The sequence below is a fragment of the Pteropus vampyrus genome, unplaced genomic scaffold (assembly GCF_000151845.1).
Source record: "Pteropus vampyrus isolate Shadow unplaced genomic scaffold, Pvam_2.0 Scaffold2, whole genome shotgun sequence".
In the NCBI taxonomy this organism is placed as follows: domain Eukaryota; kingdom Metazoa; phylum Chordata; class Mammalia; order Chiroptera; family Pteropodidae; genus Pteropus; species Pteropus vampyrus.
The window spans coordinates 27,884,634-27,894,035 of NW_011888783.1; the positions used below are offsets into that span (position 1 = coordinate 27,884,634).

Sequence of the window (9,402 nt, forward strand, 5' to 3'; positions counted from 1 at the left end):
GTCTGAAACAAGAATAAAATTTTTTTCTCACACAAGATGTTCTGAATCACAGTGGTTCTAGGGTTGGTTAATTCAGCGGCTAAAAAAAGTCACTTTCAATCCTTATACCTCATGAGCCTCAAAATGTCAACTTCTATTTTGCTGACAACCTTAGGTTCCCAATATGGCGAGACCCAACAGGTATCACATATCTATCCAGTCAATGGTCACTGGAAAAAGGATTGGCATTACTAAAGTTGTCGTGGCTTAATCAAAATTCATTTCCTGGGGCAGGAGACACACCCAATTTACCCTGAAGATCATAGCCAACAGAAAACTAATCAAAAGCAGGGTTATGTTATCAAGTAACGTGGCCCCCATAGTGAATCACATAACTATCAGAGTATGAATGAGCCTTGGCACAGGCAGAAGAACCATCCAGCTGAGCCCAGCTCCAATTTCTGAATACTAAGCAAATCAACAGTTTTAAATTTAAGCCGCAAGAAGGAAAGGAGATCAGGATGGGGAATGCTGTAACAAACCATCCCTGACCTAGCACTCTACCTACGTAGAACAATGGGGGAAGAAAAAGCTACACTGTTTCATTTCCACGGATGTTTTCTTAAATTTAAACATCCAGTTCAGAGTCAGCAAGCACTCAATAAACATTAATAATTGATGTTACTAATCCCAAGTAATTTAGAATAAAGCATGGCAGAGAGAGGCGAGTATAATGGGTTCCATGGGAATAATAACCAACTCCTGAGTTTTTTGCAGTAATTCAATACCCTGTTACGCAAGTGCCTGTAAATGCAACAATTCAAATCCCCACACAATGCAGAAACGTCCACCACTCTCAACACTATGGGGTGTACGTTGCAGGAGCATTAAAAATGTCTATACCCTTAGGCATACTGGTATCCTGCATTAGAAACATATCCTGCATTTTGTTTACTCAGCTCCTTCCCTCTTCCATTAACAATAACTCCCTTCTTTGTGGGACACTTCGTCTCCCCACAGTCCCATCTTGTGGGTCTAACCTGGACTGCCAAGCATAACTCTCCTTTGGCTGGCATCAGGCCAATCGGATTGTCCCCAGGGTTTTCCCAAATTGCGAATCACATAACATAAATCGTGAATTCGTGTAATAGAAGAACTAAGAGCAAAGAGTTAGTTTCTTGATGATGTGAGGTTATGAAGCTATCAGTAGCCAGGTGCAGGGTCCTGTGATTTAATGAGTAAAGCACATTTGAGCCAAAGGGCTCTGATAGCCTAAGAGATATTTCCTTCCAACACACTTAAATGTCAAAATAAACTGAGTAAATAAATTATGGTAATGTATACAATAGATTTACTAAACAGCAATTAAAATAGTGCCAAAGGAGAATGCACTGCTATGACAGGGTAACAAGCACATTATGTAGGTATATACTGTACTCTAAACTGTGCAAATATACTACATGCACCTTTGTACGTCAAATCTTTTTCATATTTCTTCAAAAGCACATGAAATATAGGCTCCCATTTTTGCATGACTATATATGAATGAAAAGGTCATAGTCAAGTTTCTTAGAGACTGCCCCACCCCCACTCCAACTCGCAGAGGTAATAAGCAACTGCTCATGACAGGCAAGTAACCCTAGGTGTGCTGGGGTGGGGCAGGGAAGGTGGTGAGTCACCATGGCTCTGGGCTATATGGGCGAACATCCTGGGTTCACATCTAGATATACAGCTGTGGCTGGAAGATTTTTACTAAAACTCCCCCATGGCTGTGGCTAAAATCCAGGGACTATGCCATCCTTCTGCAAGACTTTTCTTGTCCTTGACATTCTTGACTATGGGACTCTTCTTTCCAGAATATTCTCCTTGATCACACACATCTGCAGGAGCCCCTAAAGACAATAACTACCCTAGACAGGCAACCCTCATCAGTGACACAGTCAGGCCAGAACCCCTTTCACTTTCCACAAGATAATGTTTCCCCCGATAGCCTTCTTTATCAAAAGTCCTACTGTCATTCTCTTGATAATAAAAAATGAGAAGCCATTCTTTGTCTTCGCTGCTCTTGTCCCCTTCTGATACACTGATAACAAAGTCTCCCAACTTCATTAGCAAATACTGCTTCATAATGCTCTTTTTCCTCACACATATGGATGTGGCAGCCTTCAAAGTCAGCCCGTAGGTACTGATTGATATATCCTCTTTTTGTGGTTGAGACATCATTGCTTAATATTTTGAAAAAACATTCTTAGAATAAGTTTAAAAAGCTGAAGATGGATGGTCCGCTCAGACATAAAAGAGCCTATAGTCTAGCACATAATTTTATTTAGAACCTTTTAAAGAAAATCCATACCAGCTTCCAGATGAGTGTCAAGTTGCACTCAGTGCTCTTAAGTAGGCAAGCAGGATACAGGATAAACAGAGTGAAAATGGGTCACCTGCAACCTACTACTTCTTTACCATTAAATCACTAGTACCTTAAAGGAAGAATTTATTTAGCACAGAAAGTGCTGCAAAATCAGATTTATCAAGACATCAGTTAAAAAAAAAAAAAACAAACACAACAAAGATGACACCAAAGAAGGGACATTCATCCAGGCTTTGTAAATTAAGCTGAGAGATACCAAGATGAAAGGCAAATTATATGTATATTTCTTATTTTTAAAAAAGATGTATAGATTTGAGAAGTGATTTCCTTAAGAATGCTGTTTGGGGTACTAGCCCAGATTATAAATCACACTTTACCCTGAAGCTTACTTAATAAAAAGAAGTTGAGAATACACAAAGTTTATTCTAGTTTGAGGTATGTAAATTTCTGAATTCTCTTAGGGGAGAAAGTTTTATTGCCAATATCAGTGTACCATTTTTAATCTCTGACATCAAAGCACAGATAGATGTTAACCCTGGGTTCTGAAACTAGAATAACCCATAAATGAAATACTGTAAGAGATACCACATATTAACAGACTGTTTGTCAGGTTTTATTCAATTCACAGGTGATTCCATGAATAAAGAGAGGTGCAGGAGAGGAATAGGGAGAATCAGAAGACCTAGGTTCAAGTTCAGCTCCACCATTTACAGATGATATTGAGCAAATGGTTCTAACTTGCCCCACCTCAGTTTATCTAACTGAAGGTTCAGGAATAAAATATGTAAGTAAAGCCCTTTATAAACCCCAAAGCATTGTTCTAATACTACAGCACTGACTCCAGAATGTGTGCATTTCTCAAACTCTTAGAGAGTCACAGAACTTTAGGGTTGAAAGGTACTTGCATTTTAGGGATGATAATGAGAAAACCGAGGCCCAGACAGGTTTTAGCGCCTTGTACAGATAACACTTGTCAGCTGGTAAGGAGAAGTTCTAGTTTTTCCACCACTGAAATATGCATTTAGATAGTTCAAAGCAAAACTATCCTAGGACTAAAACAAATCTCTCCCCAGAGAGAGAGAGATAGGGAGGGAGGGAGGTAGGTAGGTAGGTAGTTAGGCAGATAGGTAGATAGATAGATAGACAGACAGACAGATACACAGACACGGTCCCTGCCTGACAATGGTTCAACTTTTTTGATTTTATGATGGTGTGAAACTGATACACATAATAAATTACATGGATATTCAGCAATTTATTATAAAATAGGCTTTGTGTTAGATGATTTTGCTCAACTGTAGGCTAATGTAAGTGTTCTCAGCATGTTTAAGGTAGGCTGGGCTAAGCTATGATGTTCATGTTCGACGAGTTAGGAGTATTCAATGCATGTTCGATGGGATATTTTCAACTTATGATGGGTTTATCGGGACGTAACCTCATCATTAAGTCAAGAAGCATCTACACATCTTCTGCTTTATTTTGCTTTTTGTAAACTTCACTCCAATAACTTAAAAGTTAAACTAAACTCTGCATCAGAAAGATAAAATAAAGCCAATTCTCTGGCTCTGAGACTCGCAGTCTACTTTCAATCCAACCCAGACAAAACCTTTACAATTGAGTTATAAGAGGCTAATGGAAACATCCATGTAATATTAACCTCCAGCTATGCTGGCAGGCAACATTATAATATGGATTACAGTTCTACCAGCCCAGGGATACTGGTTTTAATGTTCCCTGGGAGATAAAGAATTAATCAGCAACTTAAAAGAGGATGTTGATCTAAAAATGGACATTTAATGGAGACAATTCCATTATATTTAAATTGTGCCCTCAATCACCCAGAATCAAAAACCCACTATGGCACCAAAGAAATTGTGTGTGGTTAGAGAGACAAAAATGTTCTTTTTCTACAGGCTGTTATGAGAAGCAGAAAAAGGCTGACTATGAATCAGTTATGTTTTAGTTCCACGGTGGACATAAATTATAATTTGGACATTCTGGTGGTTAAACCAAGAAAGCAGGAAAACCATAGCTTCCAAGTCCCTGTAAAACTTAAGTTTGTAGCAACCCAGCTGAAAGATGGGGCCATGAAAAGTGACCTTAGACTTATTTCTGGACTTTCCTGCCTCCACTAAAATCAATGACACTATTTCCCATCCCTTATTGTCAAATCACAACAGTCCGGAAGCCTGGACCAAGTTCATTTGGCAGGTAACAGGAGCAACCCTAGGAGGAAGTCCTGAGGATGTCAGATACCATATTTCCTTTTCTCCTGCTTACTTTTCATCTTAATACCTCCAGAATATATTTACCATGCATTCTGACTGACACCCACCAAGCACGCTGCCTGACACAAACTGCAGAAACTGGCATACCCCAGGGAAGGTCCCTGGTGAGATCTTTTAAGTAGCTTAAATGAGGAAGACATGCATTCTACTACTATAACGAGCATCTCTCAGTCCCTCATAAATTCTTTCATTCCCAGCCATCAAGAAGCAGCTGTTAAAATCCAGGAATCTTCCTAGTAGCAGATCTGAAATACCTCCAAGCTGCCAGAGAAGCTTCACAACTGCTTTCTTCTCCTTCCCCTCCCCCCCCCCCCCCCCCCAATCCCAGGAGTGCCAGCCTGGCAGGAATAAAGATGACCCAGGAAGAAAAAAGAGAGAAAGCAGCCGATCTGGTGAAAGCAGAGATGCAGACTCCCCTCATTTCCACTACAGAGAAATACCAACTCTCTGTACCAACTAATCAGAGAGTAACTCTCCTTTACTCTCTGATTCCTACCCATTCCAAACATATTAACTTCTGCAGTCTGGTGGTCTGGTATTTCTCGAGTTAGCGACCTCAGCAGTCCTAAATCCTTTCCTTAAAGATTCTGAACCAGACAGTTCCTTTCCGTGTCAGAGTTCGAGGCCCATCCCACGGGAAGATTCAGCTTCTCTTTACCTTGTAACCCGCCCAGTCTGCGCTGTAACTCGGGTCAAGTTCAAGATGAAGGTGCCCTCCTAACCTACTGGAGTTGACTCCAACAGGGAAAAGCACTACAGAAACCAGTTCCAGGCACGTGGATCTGGGGCAGCCAAGAGTGGGCTGGAGGGGGTTGGGTGGGAAAACTACTATCTCTGAGCCCTGCGTCCTCCGACCCCTGGCCGTGGCGCCGTATTTCAACCTGACCACCGCCGCATTTCCTCTTGGAGCCTTATACAATAAGTCAAGTAAGTTTTGAGAACGCCGGTCCAGAGACGTCCCTGTCTGCAAACACAACACACAATGCCTAGGGCTTCCTTCCTCGCCAGCTGTTCCGGAAAGCTACCGCGCCAAAGCAGGGAGCCTCGCACACCCCTAGCATTGTGCACCCCACAGTCCTTCAGGAAGACGGCGTGCTCTGACATAAGTACTCCCAAAGTGACCGCTCTTCAAAGAACAGGGGGATTCACAATCTTGATACAATTCCTGTCTCTTTCAGTTCCCCCTCCTGTCTAATCCTACCTGGCTCACCCACCCCACCCTCAAATAAAAGATCATGGATATGCTAATCGCAGTGTTGTTGGAAGCAAAGCAACAGACTTTCAGCCCAGAGTGGGGCATTACCGCACCAACCCCCTCTGGCTTAAGTTCACCCGGCAACTTCGCGACCCGTGCTCCGCTACACTCCAGGGGCACCCTGGACCCTGCAGTGCCAGGCGCGCCTCTCCCCCGCCTCCTCCGCCCCAGGTATCAGGCGCAGCCCAGGCCCCTGCCAAGCCACAGAGGTGGCGAGAAAGAGGGTGACGAGGCCGGGTAGAGGTGCTCCCGAAACCCGAGCTTGCCGCCGCGTGTCCCCGGTGCCCCTAAACCCCAGCTCCGCCGGGGGGCCACTTCGGTCCAGCGAAGAGGGGATGGCGAAGGGAAGGCGCACTCTCCAGACCCGCCGGGACCAAGGCCCGGGGGTGCCCAACATGTCTGTGCCTATCCCCGCCGGGTTTGCCAGCGGCGGGGGATGGGGAGGGTGGGTAGGGGTGGGGGAGGAGGCTCCAGAAACTTTCCCACATGCCTTCTCACTCTCCCCATCACCCTCTCCTCTTCCCGGGACCCTCTCTTCTCCTCCGCACCGCTGCAGCTGGCCCTGCCCCGGACGCGCGGAGACCCGCGGCGGCGCCAAGCCGGCGGGAGTTACCTGCCGGGAAAGTTTCCAGCTCCTCGGTGCGATTCCCCACCCCCAAGGCCGGGCCTCGGGGCGCGGCCAGCTCGGCGCTCGGCGGCTGCCTCTCCGGCTTCCCAGGCGTCCGCGGTTCCAGCAGCTGCCACAGAGAAGCCTGCGATCCGGCCCGTCCCCCCGCCTCGCACGGCCCACACCGGGGCCTCATTGGCAGCCCGAATCCCCGCCCTTGCGCGTGTTCCCGAAGGCACCTTCCTCTCGCGCGCCCGCCCGGGCCGCGCCCCCGCGCCCCTCCCCGCCAAGGGCTGCAGCGGCTCCCCGGACCCGCTGGGGCGCGGCGCGCGAACTTTCCGCGGGGCGTGGGCGCGGCGCCTGTCTGCCCCACCTCTCCCGGCGGGATCCCCAGCTTTCTCTTGTGGGGCTAGTCCCTCGAGGCTGACCCTGTGCCCCTCCGGGACTGGATCAAGATGGGTGATTGTATTTTTTTCAATCTCTTTAAAACCAGTGAAGTGACCCGGCCTCCCGGCCTTGCTGTGTTTTTGAAAACAACCGAGGAAGACATATGGGAGCAATTAACCAAGCTGAAGTTTTGGTGGATGCTTTAGGGTGACGTGTGGCTGTCTTGAATTTTCGCTGCCTCACTTAACTACACACACACACACACACACACACACACACACACTCTCTCTCTCTCTCTCTCTTTCTGGAGCAAGAATGAACTGAGGGAGATGAAATATATAAGGGGCATCTCGCCTGCTATCTTTTTCTTTCCCCGAAAGCGAGTTAGGGATGTCCCCATAGCCCAAAGGAGTCCGCAGTCTCCTTTGACCGCTCCATGCTGGCCTTGTGCTGTCTGTACCGCATCCAACGGCGCAGTACAGGAGGACCAACGTTGGAAGACCAACGATGTGAGTTTATCCGCAGGAGCGGGAGGTATGGAGTGGGTAGAAACACAAAGATGCTATTGTTGTTTTGGTCGGTAGCAGTAAATGAAATTCCCGTGTTCCCAAAATGTTTTGTTATTCCCCAGCGGAGCAAACGCCGGCATAGGGCCTACGGTTTCAGGAGTCCTGGGTTCGCCGGCTTCGTCCAGGAAACCCAGGCAGCCAATTCAGGCTCGTGGGGCACAGCCCACTCCACACCCATAGCCCTTTAGACCAGCCTTGGTTATCGAAGGATCAACCAGGACTGCTGCTGCCTCGTGTGGCCTGCGGGAATTGTGCACGGGGGCCACCCCAATTGTGTGTCTGGAGCAGGGAATACAGAAGTTGCTATAAACGGGTTTACTGGCAACCCCTAACCTTTCTGTGGCAAACTCGCCTTTAAAGACAACTGTTTTAAACAAATTCCACCATAAAAACTTCAACCTCACACAGAGCTTCCCAATATGAAGATATCCGGGGAAGGGAGTGTCCATATTTAAAGTTCCTATGAAAGGGGACAGGAACCAAAATGCCACACGATCGCTCTACATAAATAAAAGATGCTGAAATTTGCTGGATTTTTTCATCCATACTTTCAAAGGCCTGATTATTACTGTGCTGATATTTGAGCAGTAAACATACCAGCAGCCTTGAAGTCTTCCTGAAACAAAGCAGGATATAAATATTAAAAATAAAATATAAACTTATTAAACCAGAAAAGAGAGTGATTTCTTCACTCCGAAATGTCTCATTGCTGAAAAACATGGTAATACATTTCATTTAATTTCTCTTGAAATGCATAAAAGTTAGCAATCTTTCAACAACTGATGAAAAAGCCAGACGGCAATCTTAAAAGAATGACACAAATGAAAGAAAAAAACCTCCACAGTAGTCTAACCTGAAATATTAAGATATGAAAGAAACAGTCCTAGAGAAATAGACTTGTACAGTTCCCTGCATCAGACTCCTGGGTGAAATATATAATGGATGAAATCTCCAATTTGTGTCACATTCGGTTCTTGGCTCTTCTATATTTGCCAAATTTTTGATAAAATTGCTTAGTTAAATTGGGCTTTGAAGACAATGAAATTCATTTTTTCCCTCTATCCTCAGAGCTCCCTAAGTAGCAAGTAGAAAAACACATAAATACGTTAATTACCAACATCATCTTTAGATTATTTTTAGTTGAAAAAATTTGATCTTTATAGTTTCAGAAGTCACAGTCACTAAAGAAATAACTTCATCACTGCCTGGTTAGGACTGTTTAACATTTAAAGCAGGCATACAGCTAGCAATCTGAAATTTGTACACAGAAGGCCATGTCTCCCATTCTTCCTGTAGTGCTTATATAATCCAAACTACATATGTTGTTATGCATAATCTGATCTCCAGCTTTAAACAGCTAACATTACATACAGTTTGTCATACTAAGAACATCAAAGTTGCCTGAAACTGGCACATTTTATAGAAGACGAGGCCAAAAACAGTAATAAAAATTCATGGATGAGGGGAAAAGGAGACCCATTAAGATTAATTCTGTAAGAAAATACTTGAACATTTTCTAACATGTGAAGTATTAGCTGAGCACAGGTTCAAAAAATGATTTTAGGGGGAGGGGAAAGCAAGAATCACCTCTTGCATTTCTTAGGATATTTCCGCTCATTCTATTTAGTTTAAAAAGCTCACTCGTTACATTTTTGTTGATTCCAGCTGGAAAAAAAATTGAAAGAGAAATATACATCACATGAATATTATATGTTGAACACATTCACCAAACATACATACAGTATACTGGATTCTATTTATAAATTTACTGTCAGTTTGCCAGCAACATAGCTTTTCTCAGCTGAGTGAAAGAAAACAGCAAATAATAAACTGCTTATTTTACTATGCAATTTACCGCCCAAGGCAATAGGCTAAGGAAGGCGTGAGAAAAGAATGTGGCTTGTGTATGTTAGAATGCTTTTTCCCTTGCTCAGATTCTTAAGTACTTC

General features: G+C 44.4%; 1 protein-coding gene across 3 annotated transcripts in view; it reads right to left on the reverse strand.

The window, feature by feature from the left end:
* Positions 1-7,048, reverse strand: part of TANC1 (tetratricopeptide repeat, ankyrin repeat and coiled-coil containing 1) — a 244,115-nt gene extending 237,067 nt beyond the window's left edge. For 2 of the 3 annotated variants that reach the window (XM_023530003.1, XM_011358985.2), the window contains exon 1: positions 6,504-6,681. The gene's annotated coding sequence lies outside the window, so the exon portion shown is untranslated. Of the gene's footprint in view, positions 1-6,503 lie in introns of all 3 variants that reach the window. The other variant, XM_023530007.1, reaches the window with a different exon arrangement.
* Positions 7,049-9,402: the final 2,354 nt, after the last annotated feature.